Here is a 19,677-nt window from a genome sequence, read left to right on the forward strand (position 1 = left end):
GTGTATAAGCCCCAACCAACACCCAAAACAAGAGTGAAAGGGGGATCCAAAAGTTCCCCATCAAGCTGGTCAGCACACAGTGTCCAGGGCAGGCCTCTGCTAAAAACCCTGCCAGCATCAAGGCCTAACGCAGTCAAGGAAAAGAAAAGGTCTCAGGCGCACCATCCTCTGAAGCCGCCAATTGGCCATGGGGGTAGACCGTTTAGAGGCATACTATGCAGCAGTGGGACTCAAGTAAGATGGACAATCACCAATGCTACTTCATCTGGAAGGTTCTGCAATCCACAAACTGTCCAAAAGGGTACAAGAAGCCAGACTCCTACACACCTACACCATGCTCAAAGCAGCCCTCACATCTCACTTTGCACCATTAGCCAATCCTGACTAAGAGCAGTTCCTACTCATGTAAGCCAGACAGACCCCCAAAGAGTCAGTGGATGAGTTTCACGCTAGGCTATGTGAGCTGGTGACCACATGCACTCTCCCAGACGAGAAGGGTGAAATCTGCACCCAATTCACTTGGGGCTCGGCATCAGCGCAACTATGTGAACACATCTTGCAGGTGCCTCGCATGATGATGGATGAGATCCTCAACATGAGTAGGTCAAAGGAGCTGTTGAAATTGCGAGAAGCCTGCATAGAGGCCACGCTTCAGCAAGCCATCAAGGCAGAAACCGTCAACCAAGTAAGAACCACCCCATCACCCCAACACAAGAAGGGCAGCCCAAGATGCCACTAGCTGCCAGACCATGCAGGTGGTGTGGAGGCCCCATCTCATACGTGAAGACTGCCCAGCCCAAGGACAGAAGTGCTCAGCCTGTGACAAAATGAATCATTTAGTCAAGGTCTGTAGATCAATGCCTGCAGCGAAAGGGCCGCAGAAGAAGACAGCTAACCACATGGACATGGAGTCTGTGCTAGAGGACAACAACAACATGGATGATGACGTGTTAGAAGGCATGGTCCATGTCATCCACATTTTGGAACTAGATCTAGGTTGCATCCACCGAGACACTCGGTGCTATGTCATGGTCGAGGGACAAACGTTGTTGCCCGCAAGCCAAAACAGCCAGGATAGGTGCGAATCTGCATCAACATGAGGATCTCAAACACTGCGATCAGGAGGGAGCACCACATATTACAGACTTTAGATGACATAGTCGGGAAGCTGGCAGGCTTCCGACGCTTTTCGAAGATGGACCTATGTTCATGGTACCACCATATCCTCCTAGCACAAGAGTCCCGTTGTAAACATGTTCTCCACTCTACCTGGATTGCTCTGCTTTAAACGCCTCAACTTTGGTATCTCCAGTGCAGCCAAGGTGTTTCAGGACATTATTAGAGGAGTACTAGCAGGTCTTACTGATGTCCCTAACATCAGTGATGACATCCTGGTCCATGCCCCCACTCTAGAAGAACATCTCCACAGACTGAGGTCCATGTTCCATCAACTCACGCTGCACAAGGAAATATGTGAATTTCTGAAAGCGGAGATCTGTTTCTTTGGATATCGTGTTTCAATTGCAATTAACTGGGCCTGCAGACATTTTCATATCTATCTGCACGGACACTAATTCAAAGTCAGCATGGACCATAAACCTCTAGTACCACTGTTCAGAGGGTCAGCATCTAAGCCTTCACCGAGGATAGAGAAGTGGATACTCTAGCCCCAAGAGTATCATTTCTCAGTAGATTATCGTCCTGGAGCCTACAGCCTGCCAGATTAACTCTCAAGGAATGCCCAACCCACCACTCCTCAAGGAAAACAGGAGGCTGCAGACATCAAAGAGTATGTGAGAGTCTTAGTAGAGAGATTGCGCCCTCTTCCCATCTTGTTGGCCAACATCATTGAAGTGATCCAGGCAGATGACTGTCTTCAACAAGCGATGGTTGCCCCTCCATCAGGGAGATGGGACACCGACATGGCCACCCTGCCCCGGAAAACAGCAAAGGCTCAGAACACACTAAAGTTGGTATGTGACGTAAAGGAATGGTCACCGTCTCAGCGGGTGGATGCCTACTCCAAGGACCCCGACTCGTACCAGCCAGCCTGACTCAATGGATGGCCGATCTTGCTCATTGGTCTCACCAAGGAGTCGTTAAAACCAAGAACCGACTGAGAAGCAAGGTATGGTTCCCCAGCCTGCACAAGATGGTTGAAAGAATGGTCCAGCAATGCAGCCTCTGCCAGGTCACCTATGGAAGTGGCCCTCCTCCTACCATCATCACGAAACCATCACCTGGTGCCCCCTGGCTCTGTGAGAGTGCAGATTTTGGCACTCTACCAGATGGCAAACATCTCCTCGTTGTCATTGATGACTATTGCTAATACCCGGAGGTCGAAGTGGTGAGAACCGCCTCCGCTGAAGAAACCATCCCTAAGCTGAAAAAAGTGATGGCCACCCACGGCCTTATCCAAGAAGTACGCACGGACAATGGGCGGCCCATCAATGGCCAGGACCTGGTGAACTACCTAGCATCTCGAGGGACCAAACATTGGTCTCAAGCCAATGGCGAAGTCGCGCGGTTCATGCAAACCCTCACCAAGACAATTCACATTGCGCAGGCTGAGCAGTGGCATGTGGAGAGTGCCATCTACATATTATTGAAAGACTACAGGCTTGTGCCGTACTGCACCACTAGAGTAGCACCAAGCACCCTCTGTTTTAGGAGAAGGGTGTCAACACAGTTATTCTTTAAAGGAGGTCATCTTTCAGAATGGGCTAATACGATTAATTATCTTGTAGAACTACCATGATGGTTTCATGTGGAGATCCAGATTGGTCTTTTACAGCTTTGGAAGTAGACTGTGGACCTTTTTGACTCCAAAGGGCCCAGAGTAATAAGAATGCATCAGCTATAAAAGCATGCATCACCTTGGTTACATCTAACTCCAAGACCATGGCCTGGGACTGGAGGATACAAATGTTTGTAGCCCTCATTATATTTCACAGTGCTTTGACCTTTCCCTCCAGACATTGTGATAGATTGAGACATTTGCAACATCTTGTCAAACCAATTTCATCTCACAGAAATCAGGCTCAGTTGCTTCCTCATACCCTTTAAATTCTTGCCTCCAACTCTTCATCTAGACCACCAAAGACTCTATTGCAGACACACACTTTCATCTTCCCCAACCATGTCTTCACTGCCTCAACAGATTTTTACATTTTTTCTATCTCTCTCATAAATGCATCCAATGCTCTCTTCATTTTCTTTTATTTCAGCAATAAGTCTTCAACCTCAACCTCCCTCCTCCTTCTGACTACCTTTCTTCCCCCTCATCTGGGAATAGCAGAGTTCTTGTTTGTTTCTTTTTGGGTGCTTATCCATCATTGTTGTGCTTTTGTGACCCATGTGCCTTTGCCACTCTCTGGCTATGCTGCCACCCAGGGGCGGCAATCTAGTAGCAGCCCTGTGCATGGGTAATCTTCCTCACCAACACCTACTCTCACTTGCTTGTTCAGTCCATCCTCTTTCACCTACATGGGGTCTGCATAAGCCTACACTCACCAAAGAAATACGTACATGCGTGGAACCCAGTCTTAGGACAGTTGAATGTGGGCATATAAACACTGCAGAAACCCAGGTGTGACTTTCAATAGATATACTTGGATACTGGAGGTCTTCTCCATATGAAGCCCCGTATATTTGCTGCACCACTGGTAGGAGTGGGCATACCTTCTGTCCCTGCTTTGTAGGAATCGTTGGAACTACCACTCTTTCTAATGATCACAGTCATCACACCACTGGTTCCCCACTGCATGCTCCAACTCTGCAAGCCCCTGAGCCCTTCATGCTAGTGTGAAAGTGTGAGGAGTTTTTACTTCCATTTCAAAGAGTAAGTTATGAGGTAGAACTTTTGTGTTGACCCTAGTTGCTATATCTCTGCAGCTCGTTTGATTGCTTTGGCCAAGAGTCTCATAACATTACATTTCCTCATTTCACCTGGTTGCTTCAAATTCATTGTGATTATTATGTGTGAGACCCATTGTCTTGGGACTTTGTTCTTTGTTTTTCAAGCTTGTTCAGAGCAGCCTCTACTTGAAGTCTGATCTGAAATGGCACTCTCTTGTTTTCTGAGTGCTTCATGATACAAAGCGTTGTCAATGCAAAGTTTTAACAGTGCAGCGTGTTGGCACCCAAGGTTTGATATCAAATGCTCATAGTCTTTCAATATATCTTCAACTTCCAATGATCTCATACGGTAAAACATACTAATTGTAATTCCTCAGCCAGATGGTAGATGTCTAATGTGCTGGTGTCACACAAATGGCAAAGAATTTTATGCAGATGTCTTCAGTGTTATGTGTAACTCTGTCGGTAAATTTGCAGACTTATGTGACAGGCTCAAGTCCATAGTACGTGTATATTTTTGTGGTGTTTTTCTCTATTTTTGGTTTGCCAAACCGTGAAAGAGGCCTGTAGTTATTCATTCATCTCCCACGCTTTCTTCTCTGACATATTCCTTCTTGTCTTTTTCCCTGCACCAACAATATGATGTCCAAGACGGGTCTGGATTCTCATTGGACGTATGCATCCACTGCTGGGATTTGGGCTAAACTCCGTCGTCACAAGTTTAAACGCTGGTCGTTTAAAATATTATTTCATTTTATAGAAGCCTATAAAGTAAGTACCACTGCAATGGATAACAATAAATGCCTGTTATCTGCCAATAGCACTACAATTCCCCGTGTAAGAAACATGCACTCTACCAATATGTTCATGCTATTAGGTCTTCTTTGAATGGTGAACACAAGGAGCAAAGCACTCGCACCCTAGAACGACTTGGAGTATGGCGTTACACCCTATGGCCGTTCTTACTTATTAGTACTCCCTCTCTTTGTAGATTATTCTGATGTCCTGCGTGCCTCGTTCATACTCATAAAAACCTTTGGGATAAGTAAACAAATTAAAATCTGAGTGATTAATTAAACATGATACCCTGATACAGTCCCGCATTACGGAAAGAAGAAGCTGAAGTAGAACAAGAAAGGGATGAGGGGAAAGAATATTAGATGTTGCAGGGAGAAAAATAAGGTTTAAGTTTAAGGAAGTTGTCATTCATCCAGTACATATTTTTCTGGTCTGAGATCTTCAGGCCTACAGATATTTCTGACTGCTCTCTAACAAGACAACTTTTATAACAAAGGACCTCATTATACGTGCCTCTGTAATGCAGACGAGGCAGGTGACAAGATGTACACATATATTTACATTAACACAATTAAAACCTTCTGGACTATTGACAGATGATCGCCTGGAAAATGTTCTGTCTTCATTGTTCCAGAAGGGCTCCAGTGCTCCAGATTCAGGTGAAGATACTGAGTAGCAAATCAAGGGATAGGAGCTGTAAATGTGAGACCAGTTTGGGCTCCCAGATAGGACTACCAACTCACTAAATGAGTTAGTTTACATGGGGTCGCACACTACATATGACCTGAGTGGGTGCATGTCCTCAGAGGAATTCTGGAAGCCCAGTATGATAAGTACACATTTTGAGTATTTAATGAGATGGTCGAATGATGATGTACTAAAATGCCCACTACCTCTGTAAACTTTATGACATCCTCATCCCAGATTACTCATCTCTCGCTTCTCACTCTTCTTCCTTCATCTCCCTCTCCTCATCACTCACTCTGCACACCACATTCCTTTGAAAAAGCAGGCATCATTCTCCATTCATCATCCATTGCTGCTCATAACTCATTCCTGAACTAAATAAGTGATCTCCATGACTATGGTGGAAAAAGCCAATGCAAATCACTTTGATAACATAGAGCCAGCCTGAAATCAGAGACCTAACCTAGAAAAATGAATGTAAGCAATGTGGACATTAAGGGTTGACAAAACTCTAATACCATTATTAATAAATACCTGAGAAAGAGCTGCATTCGGCATGACTAAGCCAATATTTTGTGGCATGGCTATACTCCAAAACATGGATCCAGGAAGATTGAGATTCACAATTGCCACTACTTCCAGAGCTCTCTCCAGGCTAAAGGAGCTCCTCTGGTGTTCATGACCCATATGTTGCCTTCCAACTTGACACACCGTCACCTCCTCCCTTGTTTCTCTGCACAGTGGGTATCTGAGAGAGCTCCATACTGCTGTTGCTCAGTGTAGGAAATGGGGTTACTAGTTAAGTGGCCTGAACAAAAAATAGGTCTACAATTCCCCTTACTGTGAAACAAGCACCCCATTGTAGCGCTTGACTTTCTCAGGGCAGTGAGGCAGAGCAGTCCAAATCCTACTTGGGGGAGGTGGCACGGGCTAGTAATCACCATCCACTGGCACACAATAAAAAAGCTCATGAAGTGATTGTCCAGACAGTACTTTGTCTTTAGAAATGGAGAAGAATATTAAAACACACACACTCCTAAATAATATGCAGTAATTTACAAATATATACATCAAAGTTTACATTGCATATTCACCACTGACCCTTTAAAGGGGTCATACAAACATATCAAGTAAGTCTATTGGCTGAATCAAGGGTCAAGTATAACAAACCACATGTTAAAATCATAATTTTTTAAATAAACGTGATCATCAAAAATAATAATCCTGTGCAAATGCACTTTTAAATGCCATTAAAACATATACACTGTGAGCAACAATCATTGTTGAAATTATGTAAAACCAATAAAGTATTTAAAATAAGTGAAACATATGTTTGTGCATCACATTTTAATGACATTGCATTTCAACCATAGACTTAGCCCCTAGAAGGCATTTGAGGGCATGCATCTCCTTTAGCCACTTTCAGGCTGTTCAAGCTCAACAACTGCAACCCTAAATACAAACACTAGAGGACACAGCACTTCCAGCTGTAATCAAAAGCTCCACCCTCAGGAGTGCTTGAAAACTTCTCGAAAATCCTGGAGAGGTCTTAAATTGCTTGACTACTGTAAACCTAGAGTCAGTTCTCTGATACAAATTTCTTGGGGGAGCTGCTGCTCTCCTGCACACCCCCTGGTTGTTTTTCTAACGTTGGTGGTGCCCCTTGCCTGTTTTGGAGGTCACCACATGCTACAAAATACATAAACAATAAAGTCCAGCATGGCAGTATGGGGGCATTGTTCATGGGGGTGCTCAGTCCCACACAAGCACCCTTGTGTACCTCCTTCGATGGGAGCAGCCCAGGGAGCCCACCGCTGGATGTCCCTCCTGGCTCCATGCACAGGCAGCATCTCAGCTGCCTGTGGAAGCTGGCAGCTCTTCTCTCCTGCCCGCTCCTGTGGGCAGCGATCTCTTTGTGTGCTCCTCTCAGACACAGGGAGTAGGGTAGGCCCACGGCTACGGAGGGGGCGCAACCCTATGTGCTTCGTTGCTGTCAAAAGGCCAAAAGTTGCCAAACTTTAAAATCCCATAACTATGGGATGGTTTTGACAATCTTGGGCTCATTTTACTCCAGGTGTCAAGCTCTAGACACCAGGGGCTGCATACCTACTCACCTCCTACACAATGCAGCTCTCAGGGAGCTGGTTCGTCTGGCTCCCTGAACCAGCCTTCCTCCTGGTCTTGGTTTCTGGACACAAAAGTCAAGAGCTTTCTCTCAACTGGTCCCCTAAGGTGTAAGGGGGCCAACCACACTGGCCCCTGGGAAGACCTTCTGATCCTGAGGTCAGCTGGGCAGAGCCCTTAGTGTTTTCTGGGCATCAAGGTGTCCCTCCTTCCAATTCTCCTTGGAGGTCCCACGGTCCAGCAGTGAAGCCCAGAGAGAGTCCCCCCTTATGCAAGTTTTTAATGGGGAGAGAAAGGTTCCAGAAGTGACGTACTCCTTGCCAATCCTAGGGTGCCATGTCACCTCTCCACCTCATCCCGGCCCTCCTGACCTGCATGCTGGGACAGTATAAAATGGCATCATCCAGGAGTCACTGGTCACATCTGCTTCTGAAGTCTCAGTTCTCCCCCTCATCTATATCACTGCCAGGGTGTTACACAGCAAAAGTTCAAAGAGAGCCCCCTCCTGGGCTAGTGAACCTTCATTATTGCCAAAGTAGGCCTGGAGTTCAGAGCACAGGGCCCGGACACATTGTTTATTTTGCAGGTACTATGCGTTTAGGCGCCATAGGGATCATAGGCCCTTATAGGCCAGGTGTACTAAAGACCTTTGCCAACTACTATCACAAACTATACTCAGCCTCACCGACAGTAGACTTAGACCACTCAACCCGCTTCCTCCATGATTTCTCTCTCCCTCAATTTATCCGCATGGAGACCCAGATGTTGGAAGAGCCTATCACCATTGCGGAAATTGATACAGCGTTGTCTACAGTTGCCTCAGGCAAAACTCAAGGCCCTGTGGCATCCTTGTTGAATACTTCACAACCTACCGAGACATTTTGACTCATCACCTTCTGGACCTTTTTAATGAAGTTGGTCAAACGGGCACCTTCCCACCAGAGACAAACACAACTACGATTGTGGTGATTCCAAAAATACAACCTCCCTCCACTTCTCATGACACTTTTCGCCCACATAAAATGATAGTCCTGCCATGATTTCGCTATATGTTCCAGAATATCCATCTTCTCCTACCGTGCTCATGGTTTTGGGCCCTAGACAGCTTCGTTTCTCTGGTGGGGCTCCTGTCCTCGCCTCACTTTCCACCAAAGTCAATGCGCTCCATATGATGGGGGCCTGGGAATGTCCAGCCTGTACCTTTGCTAGCTGGCCTTCCACCTTTTAGTGATCGATGATTGCTTCAGCAGAGGGTGGTCAGATCTGGCTTACAAACTGGAACTCTCCCAGATGACCTTCCCTCAATACTTTCAATGTTGTATGGCTCCCAGAGTCCCCAAAGCACTGCCCTGGTGACTAAGATGGCCCTTTTGGCTTGGAAAGACACCCTGCACCACACGCGCTGGACCAATAAACTCACGCAATAAACAGCTCTTTGGCATGGCACATGGCTGCTAGAGACGGCGTCATGGCAGGTCTTTGAGCAGTGGCATCATATTGGTCTTTCCGACTTGGGTGATGTCGGACAAGGACACATATGTCCTCTTTCCAAGAGCCCCAGGCTACATATAAGCTTGTAAATACACGATTCTCCAATTTCTCCAATTGGAACATGCCCTTTAAGCCCACTCTTCCTGCACAGTTCCTGTCCTGGAATTCAGACCACTTGAGGCTAAGCTCCTGATAACGCGTCCCTTTATGATAATTTATTACACATCAGGACTCGTTTCAGGCCAATGAATATTTTGACCCAGTTGAGAGACACCTTAGGACGAGATAGCTAATCAATATGTCAATCAATACGTCTATGATGTCATCAATATTTATCACAACAATACATTTTACTTTAGTCAAAGTCATTAATCAGTTCAATACACTCCCATGACCTTTCAGTCATGAATAACCACACCAGTTTAGTCGAATTTTATGAGTTTTATTCCCTATTGCTTACAAATCTAAAAGCAGGTGCGTCAATCTCAAAACCAAGAAACATAATAGCATAGTCACGATATGGCAACTTTGGTAAGATTTCATTAAGGCGAGAATTACAAACATCAGAACATAACACGGCGTGAACATAGATCAATTTAACAGAGTGTCAATAACGCGTCAGTTCAACAAAACATAGTTTCGGTCGTTTGTCTATTTGCGTCAGTTTAGTGAACACCTATCCTAACCACTGATTAGCATTAGCATGTTGGGCTTCATGCAAAACGATTTAGAACACCAATTTGGAAAACATCTAACTATGGTCTCTGTCAAAAGTAAGCAGTTGGTACCTAGAAAGGAAAAGCAAACGGACAAATCACATATACATTGTCATAATTATCCTCCAAAGTTTAGGTCAGCGCACAGGTTCAGTCTTCGTCTTCAGGACATCAGTCAAATCGCCATCTGTCAGAACTCAGCTCCGGGGTAAAAAGGGGCACTTCCCTCATAAGGAGGTAAAGTGTAAAATGGACAAATCTAAGGGCGAGGATGGTTTAAGTAACCCAACAAGTCACCAAACAGAGTGAAAGAGTTTCTGGATAAAATCAATAGCATTCCCTAGCCCACCTAAATGGCTCCCCGTGTCATGGGTTTTTATCCCTTTTTCGTTGTACATTCCCCCAAAATTCTATTGGACATTTGTTATACCCCACCATCTTTAACCTATCAGGAAACACATTAGGTCACCTAACTTTCACCCCATATTATTTTACAAGTCTTTGATTGGTTCTCCCATTCGATGTTTTCAGAGGTGGCACGTCCGGTATGATTTAATCTTTCTGTAATTCTTTGCACATCTTTTGGTCAGTAGCTCCATTGTCTTCACCGGTTTGAATGACCTTGTACATTACATTAATCTACACTGTTTCATTTTGTTTTAATATCATCCTACAAGCAATGGAAAAATTCATGGGAAACGGATCTAGCATGGTTTCATTCGTCTTCTAGTTTGAAGAAAAATAAAAGGTCGTGTCCTTTTGTGAGTTAGCTAACTTAAGGCCTATAAGGATTTCAGCACAAATTCAATAACGCAATCATTAATAATTAGTATAAAACTTATTCAATATAACATTTTATAAACATTTTAGTCATTATTATTAGTCCACGTATACATTGGCGGCCACTCCCGTGGTCACATTTCAAGTGCATGTTTAAACAAATACATCAATACAGTTTCTATGCAGCACTATCACACATTAATTAATAAACATTTATGTTAATATAGATTATATAAGCTACGCTCTCTCAGTCCCTCCTCTGATGACGTTCGTCATCACACAAACCTTTCCCTTTTGACCTTTCACTTAATTTTTCACCTTGCGCATAATGCACATTTCAACATCTTGTCCCTTGTGTGAACTTTCCCAAATTTCATTAAACATTTTCTCCCTTTCACTTTCTTCATTCTTCTTATTCCTTTTTGTCCAATTTCTTTTAATTTTATCATTAATTTTGCATGCTCCCCATAATCGTAATAAACAGGCCAGGACAATTAGTAGACCCCCTAATATTTTTGCAAGTACTCCATTCCAAATATTGGTAAACCAGCTCCCTACTCTGGTGATTCCTTTCCCCACTTTCTCCCATATTCCAGTTTCCTTCAAATCCTTCAAATCTGCACTATCTTTAGTTAGGTCAGTAAGCATACCTCTAATCTTTTTACTATTATCAGGTATATATGAGTAACAATGACGCTCGTTGAGCATCTTGCAGACTCCGCCGCTCTTTGCTAAAAGAATGTCTAAAGCAAGCCGATTTTGAAGAGTCATAGCTCTTTCCGCAGCAAGTTCAGTATCCATTAGAAGTATAGCCCCTGTAAAATTTGTTAACATGTTATCCACAATAGTAGACAACTTTCGAATCTTTATGGAGTTTAAAATAACCCCTACTGAAGGAATTATGGCTCCAAATATGTCACCAACGACAGCAGCCGCTGTCTCTCGTTTTTGTCTAGCATGTTGTAATACAGACGTTTTAGGTATTTGCTTTAAGCATTCAATCTGGTAAATCTTTGGGAAAACTATTCCCAAATAACATGTTCCATACCATCCCTTAGGGAGACGGTAATAAGCATTAAGTACACAGATATAATAGATCCCTGTCCATTTAACATGAAAGTCCATTTACTCTGAAACAAAAACACATGCCTGCATTCACTCGTTCCCACAAATAAAGTGTCATGTTCAGATTTCGTCCTATATATACAAAGCCTTCCTACATGTAATGCATCTATAGCTAGTTTGCCTTGCGTCTTTATTGCAGTGTGAGCATAATCATTTGCATATGTGTGTTTTTCTAACCCCTTTTCTAATCTTTCCTTCAATGCATTGCGTCTATCATCAGTGTGATCTAAAAACCTTTTCTCTACAGGTGTCAATAAGCAAGTCAGATTATTGCGGTGTGCATAAGCTGTCCCAAATGTAAGTGTCGGTTCAAAGAAACCTCTAACTAATTTTATACTATGCTCCTTAGCTAACTTGTTCAGAAACTCAATTACAGGCACAAAAGAAAACACCACATCCAAATTTGAATAGAAGTATTGCACACGCTCTTGATTATAGAATCTTGTTAGTAGCAAACTACAACTTATCCCATAGGTTAATGGCAAGCTATGATAAGTGACCCCTTCTTGTACTGATGAAGGAATCTTTGGGCACACATAACAGTTCTTTGCATCCATGGTTTCAACATACTCATTCAGCAAGAGATAGAAGACATTAGTGGAAAGTTCTCCCCTTGAGTTAGTTCCCTCATGCAAGTGTTTTGCATTCTGCTCAAACTTTTCCCATGGTGTTAGTGTTGTAGTCTCAGGTTTTGAAGCATTGTTAGTTGCTTTCTTATCCAACCACGGCATTCCCACAATCACACCTACAAATATTATTGCACACACAATACCTAATATAAGACTTAACCAACCACACACCTTACCCTATTTGTTACTACCTCTATTATAAGCCATGTCTGTAAAGAATCAGATAGCAGAATAACTTCAAAGCAAATAATCAACTTGAGGACTATATAAAACTCTCTCTCTCTTTTTTTTTTTTTCTTGATGCAAAGTCTCTTTCTCTCTGCGTATATTTACAGCGTTTCACTCACTCCAGGACCCCTTTTGTCAATCAGGTTAGCAGCTTGTCATAATCGGGTTTTCGAAGTCAATTCAGGTTATCAGTGTCACATGCGGTAATTTATAAGTCTCTTTCTTAGCTTTTCAGCTTTCAATTTTCCTTTTCAATTTCAGTTTTAACACAGTCTCTTTCTCTGATTGAATTCAGGTACCGTAGTATTGACCTGGTACTTCTTGATCAAAACAGAATGCTAAGAATTCTTGTTGCCATTCAGATGTCGTTGCATACGCCCATTCAGGACCTGTGTACCTTCTATTTGCAGTTCTTTTTCTTTTCAATCTGCGTTCGCCTTGCAATTCTCCTTCACTTAGATCCTCTATTCGGGATGTATCAGTTTCTTCTGTTATTGTTTCACCTGGTACGATCTTTTCTTGCGCAGCCTGCTTCTCTGGCCAGTTATCTCCCTTATGCATTTTCTTCCTGCTTGTCCTTTCAGGACGCTGAACAGCACCCTCTACTTGTGCTATGGTGTTTTCTCTTGATGGACCTGCAACTGGCTCAGGGGATGCCGGTGTGCTTTGATCTGTCTCTACTATTTCCCCTCCTTCTTCTGGATCTGTAACAGGTTCAAGCTCTAACCCGTATCCGTCTACTTCTGGGAGAACCTCTCCTTGATTTAGTTCTCCTGCTGCCTCTACTGAGATAGGCACACTGTCACCTCTCTCGAACTTGTTTACTGTTTGAGGGACTAGGCTGTTCTCAGTCTCAGTTCCCCCTAGGCTATTCTCTGGCCCTGAGACTTCCTCGGAAACTTCAAGTTCCTCATCAGCCAGACACATTACCTTCTTTGTGTGACTGGCATGTATCCAATTTGGAACGCCTGCACATTTCACAGCAGTGGTTGTTGTCAGTATTACTTGATATGGCCCATTCCAGTGCGGCTCCAAACACGACTTTCTTACGTGCTTCTTGACAACCACCCAGTCACCGGTTTGCAGGGTGTGACCTGGATCACTGATCGGTGGCAATGTGTTGGCTTCCACCTGGTGAGAAAAAGAGCGACCCACATCAGCCAAACCTTTGCAGTAGTCCAACACCATATCATCCGTGATATTCACAAGAGCATTTGCAGGTACTGCGGGCAGCCTCATAGCTCTGCCCATAAGGATTTCATTGGGTGACAGTCCTGTCTTCTTATCAGGAGTGTTCCTCATCGACATCAGCACTAAGGGCAATGCATCTGGCCATTTCATATTGGTAGCTGCGCACATCTTTGCCATTCTCGACTTCAAGGTACCATTCATTTGTTCTACTAGTCCTGATGCTTCAGGACGGTAGCTACAATGCAGCTTCTGTTTGATGTCTAACGCAGCACACAAGAGCTTAATCACCTCATTGTCGAAAATGTCTGCCCCTATCTGATTCTAAAGAGACCGGAAAACCGAACCTGGGTACTAGTTCTCTAAGCAGCAGCTTTGCAACTGTGAGACTGTCATTTCTACGTGTGGGGTAAGCTTCAATCCAGCGGCTGAAAACACACACAATCACCAACACGTACTTCAATCCTCCACAAACAGGCATCTCAATGAAATCCATTTGCATCTTGCTAAATGGTCCACCAGCTCTCCCTATGTGGCTCAAAGTTACCACAATTTACCTTGCAAATTGTGACCAAAGACTGTTTGGTGAAACCAATTTTCACTCCTCTGAGACCCATAAATCATCAGCCCTTTGTACACATTGCATTCACTGCCAGGAGAGTTTCTCCTCTTTGCTAGCACGACCCGGTAATGTTTTTAGCTCATCTAGTGTATCAACCCTTAATGCAAAGTTCAAGCATGTGTCATTTTCAGTTTGCGGTAACAATTCCCACTGATCCTTGAACGATATACAGTTCAATGCACAAAACCTTGCGACTTGATCTGCATAGCCGTTTCCCATGGATAAGAAGTCTTGTGACTTAACATGAGCATTGCATTTCACCACGGCAATTTCAAGAGGTAACTGAATCGCATGTAACAAATCTTTAATTTGTTCACCATTTTTCACAGGAGAACCAGAAGAGGTCATGAAACCTCTCTGTGACCACAATTGGCAAAAGTCATGTACAATTCCAAATCCGTATCTGCTGTCAGTATAGATAGTGACTCTCAGATTTCCAGCTGCGTGGCATGCCTTAGTAAGGGCAATTAGCTCTGCCACTTGTGCGGAATACACTCTCTCGAGCCAGGAAGCTTCAATGATACCAGCTATGGTACACACAGCATAACCAGCTCTCAGCATTCCGACTGAGTCTCTCAAACAGGATCCGTCAACAAACATAATGCAGTCATTTTCCTTTAATTGCGTATCTTGGATATCAGGTCGGGGCTTGGTACATAGTTCTGTTACCTCAAGACAATCATGCTCCACTTCCTCTTCATTATTAATCTGAGTACTTTCAACCGGAAGTAGAGTTGCCGGGTTTAAAACAGTACATCGCTTCAGTGAGACATAAGGCGACCCCAAAATAATTGTCTCATATCATGTGAGTCGGCATTTGTCATGTGCTGGGTTTTGGTTCGAGTCAACAGAATTTCAACTGAATGTGGAACCATTACTGTCAAGGGATGTCCCATCACTATGCCTTCACACTGCGTGAGGCTTTGACCAACTGCTGCAACTGTGCGCAAACAACCCGGTAAGGCTGCTGCGACGGGGTCCAAGGTAGCTGAAAAATATGCTACAGGGCGGTTTGCACCTCCATGGACCTGTGTCAAGACAGACAAAGAACAAGCATCACATTCATGACAAAACAGTAGAAAAGGTTTTGTATAATCAGGCATACCCAAAGCTGGTGCCCTGCACATGCACTCTCTCAAATCCATGAATGACTCAAGCTCTTCCTTAGATAGGGTTATGGTATACGGTTCATCCTTAGTCTCTTTGCCTGTCAGCTTTATCAATGGTTTAGAGATAATTGAGAAGTTGGGTATCCACTGGCGACAGTAGCCCACCATTCCCAAAAACATCCTGACATCTCTCTTTGTTGTCGGGGGGTTCATTTGCAAAATAGCTGTTACCCTTTCCTTCGATATTCTCCTGGACCCTCTCTCAATCAAGTGTCCTAAGTATTTCACTTCTTTCTGACAGTACTGCAGCTTCTTTGGCGACACTTTATGTCAGTTCTTTCCCAAATGATTCAGCAAAGCAATTGTGTCATACCTACAGTCATCTATTGTCCTGGACACAATCAGCAAGTCATCAATGTACTGCACTAGAGTCGAACTGAAAGGCAGTACTAAGGATTCTAAGTCCTTTTTCAATATCTGATTGAAGGTGGACGGTGACTCAAAAAACCCTTGAGGAATTCTGCACCAACTGTATACCTTGTCCAGGAATTTGAAACTGAATAAAAACTGGCTGTCCTCATGAAGAGGCACCGAAAAGAAAGCTTGTGACAAATCTACAACAGTGAATCATTCAGCATCACACGGAACCTGAAACATGATCACTGCTGGGTTTGGTACTATGGGGCAACATTTTACCACAATCTTGTTTATTTTCCTCAAGTCCTGCACAATTCGAACCTTGCCACAAGGCTTTTTCAGACCCATTATCGGTGAATTATATGGGCTGCTCAACACTTCCTTCAGGACCCCCTGTTTTCCAAAGTCCGCAATTATTTGCGACACCTGAATAAGGACATCTTGTGCCATATGGTACTGCGGCACCTGGGGAAACACTGCATTTGGCTTTACTTGTACTTTAACTGGTTCCACTCCTTTTATCAGTCCCACTTCCCTTCCTGTCAAATCCCACACTTTCTCTGTCACTGTTTCCTGTAACTCGGCTGGTAAGTCAGTCACTGTAAGCATTGAGAATAATGTTATCAAAGGGTAATCTTCATTCGCGGTTTCTGTTTCTAACTCCGAGAACTGACCATCATCCCCTTCATCATCACTGTTCTGCACCTCAATTCCATCATTGGAACAGGTAATCGAGCATTTCGTTTTGCACAGTAAGTCTCTTCCCAGTAGGGACACAGGACTTGAATCGCAGACTACAAATTTATGCAGTCCCTGGAAGTTACCAATCTCAATTTGCACTGGATCTGTCATCGGATTTGTCAAGTACTGGTTTGCTACTCTGACCACCCTTATGGTACGCCCTGAAAGTGGTAATTTTGGAACCTCTGCACTGCTGACTGTAGAGCGTGTAGCACCGGTATCAACCAAGAATGAAACCTTGTGACCCATTACCTTTCCCTCTACATAGGGTCCCCTCTGATCTACTTCTAGGGACGCTGCAAGTCTGCACTCTTCACTGTCTGAACTGTCATCCGACCATTCCTCATTCATTCCATCTTCACCACGCAATGGGAATTGCTATACTGTATTATTTTGGCTCATCACTTGACCTGTGACCTGCTGAGGAAGCATCGCCTGTTGCTGTCCCATTGGAGCTAATGGTAGTTGCATTTGCTGTCTAGGTACCATGGAAACCTGCTGTTGTACTTGCTGCATTTGCGCTGGTTGAACACGCGGCATTTGCATTTGCTGCATGGGCTGTAGCCCTTGCATCTGAACCATGTTATTTTGGAAGTTCGGATTTTGACTTCTCAATTTTGGACCTCTCATATTTTGTAATGTACCGACATTAGTGCTTTGTTGAACAACACCATCCTGTACCACATTTGGGCATTCCCTCTTCCAATGCCCCACGCCCCCCCCACGCGTGACATGGAGACATCTTTTTCATTACTTGCGCATCATTTTGAATCACCACAGTATTCAAATCTGGACCGCGATTCACAAAACCTCGACCTCGACCTCTTGGTTGTGCCTGAAACACACCATTCCCTTGCGGTTGCTGCTGTATCATCTGCTGAATTCCATTTCCCTGCATACCTGCCTGTGCTGCCCTTATCTGCATCACCATCACTTTCTCCTTCAGTTTTTTCTGCTTTAACTCAATCTCGTCACTACAGTATTTCGCGTACTGCAAAACCTCATCAATCGGCTTCGCTTGCCAACATATCAAATGATTCTTAATCATCTGGCTAACCTCTGGTCTCAGCCCTTCAACAAATCTGAACACGAGATGGTTCATGTCTTTCGGCTCAAAAGTCTCAGTACCACTGTAATGTTTGATTGCCTTCAACAATCTCTCATAGTAAGCATGTATCGATTCTTTAACCTCCTGTGAGGTCCGGTCGATTTTCTGCCAATCAGTCACTTTCGGCGACACTTTCTGCTTCAAAAACTCAATTACCTTGTGACAATACTTCATCACCTCCTCAGAGGGTGCTCTGGTCACCTTATCCCTTGCTGGCTCCTGCGTCGGCCAGTCTACCCCTCTCTTGCACTCAAGCCATAAGTCGGGCGGAACAATGATCTCAGACAAGGTATTCAAGTCTTCCCAGAGACACTTCGCAAGCTTCACAAACCTATCTGTTTGCTGATACCACTCTATCGGCTTCTCCCTCAACCTGGGATAATCATTTGTGAAAGATGTGATGTCTCCCCTGGACCACGATACATGAATTAGAACCCCACCAGCTGATTCTCTCATGGGTAACATCTTTACTGATTCCGTATCTGGTGAAGCTTTAGCTTTACTTGATCCCGGACTGTCACTTTTCTCCTAATCTCTTTTCTTTGCCCATCTTCCTTCCCACTTTTCTAAAGCTCCCCAGATTTGCGCACTTTGCAGTATTTCCTTTAAATGCGCTTTCATTCCGGCAGACCTCATATGCTCGAAGTCTTTTGAATCAAAGTCTAACCTGTAGCTTCTTTTCAAGTGTTTAGTATTCTCAATATCAATATTGTATCTGTCTGCCAGGTTCGCTAATCTCTGATGTACCTTACCTACTTCTTTAGTGATTTTAGGGTACAGATATCTCAATTCTGCTTCGGTGTATGGCTCTAATCTGTTTACCCCCATTGTTACTTCCACTAATTCAGCAACTTCCACACCCAGTCTCACAAAGTTCAGGTACTCATCTCTCCCCAACCTTTCCTGGTTCTACTGCAGTTACTGTAGTCTTTTGTGAAGCATAGGTCTTCTCTAACCACTCATTTAACTGTTGTACCGTAAAACTTTGCAGTGAAATGTTCCCTGCATGCATCATTGGCGACTGTGAAACATTCGTACTTATTGTCTGTGGGGTTAGCACTCCTAGCCCTGCCTGTCTCATTGCCTCCAACAGTGCTTCAACCGGGCTAAGGTTAGCAAAGGCCTTGGTCTTTCAACTGCTTGTTCTCCCGGGGCTATTAACTGGGGAGTTCCTATGGACCCTCCTCTTATTGCATCCTGGGTCATTACTCCCTGATGACACATACCAGGCTTACCTTGTGCATACAATGGCACTGGTGGACCAACAGTAATTGGCAATGATATGGCCACATGTGTCTGACCTGGTCCAAAACTCCGTGGAGCAGCGGCTACAAAGGTCTGATTCTCTGAAGCTGGGGCAGGTATTAATGGAGGTCATGCTGCTGGATTATACCCTGGTATCAGTTGTGGCTGCGGCTGGGGCAGCAATTGTGGAGTTGGCTCAATCTGCACTTGGTCTGGTGGCGCTATCAGATTTGTAGTAGTCTCTAGTACTGGGACGTCTGGATAGATGTTCTGTATCTGCGGTGGAGGTTGCAACTGTATCTGCATGTCTGGCGCAGTGGGTACACTGACAACATTCTGTATCGAACCCGTATCACTAGTCTGTGCTGTATCAGTAACTCCCTTCTCCTGCGTCTGGTTCCCAGGACCCGCACTAGTGCTCGGGACATTGTTGCTTACCGCATAAGGTGGCGGGCGATCATGCAATAACTGATTTAGAAATTCTTCGTTATCTGAATCATCTTCTTCTTCCCAAGATCTCTTAGTCTCTTTAGACTTATTAGAGTCTTTGTCTGTTTTACATGTGGCTTTCTTCCCCTGTGTCTCATCTCCCTGTGTTATTGCTGGGAATAATTTGAGTCCGTCAACTATTCCCAGTCTCCACATTTTGCTCTCATTATCCCACCTAGCTTCCGCTAAAGTCTTTTCTGCCATTTTTATTCTTCTTTGGATTTTTTCCTGTCTTTGTTTAATAGCCATTAAATCCCAAATTGCTAAAGCCTCGTACTGAGCTGGCCTCGGAGGTGGCTTCTGTACACTTAACATCCACCTT

This window comes from Pleurodeles waltl, chromosome 8, assembly GCF_031143425.1.
Source record: "Pleurodeles waltl isolate 20211129_DDA chromosome 8, aPleWal1.hap1.20221129, whole genome shotgun sequence".
In the NCBI taxonomy this organism is placed as follows: domain Eukaryota; kingdom Metazoa; phylum Chordata; class Amphibia; order Caudata; family Salamandridae; genus Pleurodeles; species Pleurodeles waltl.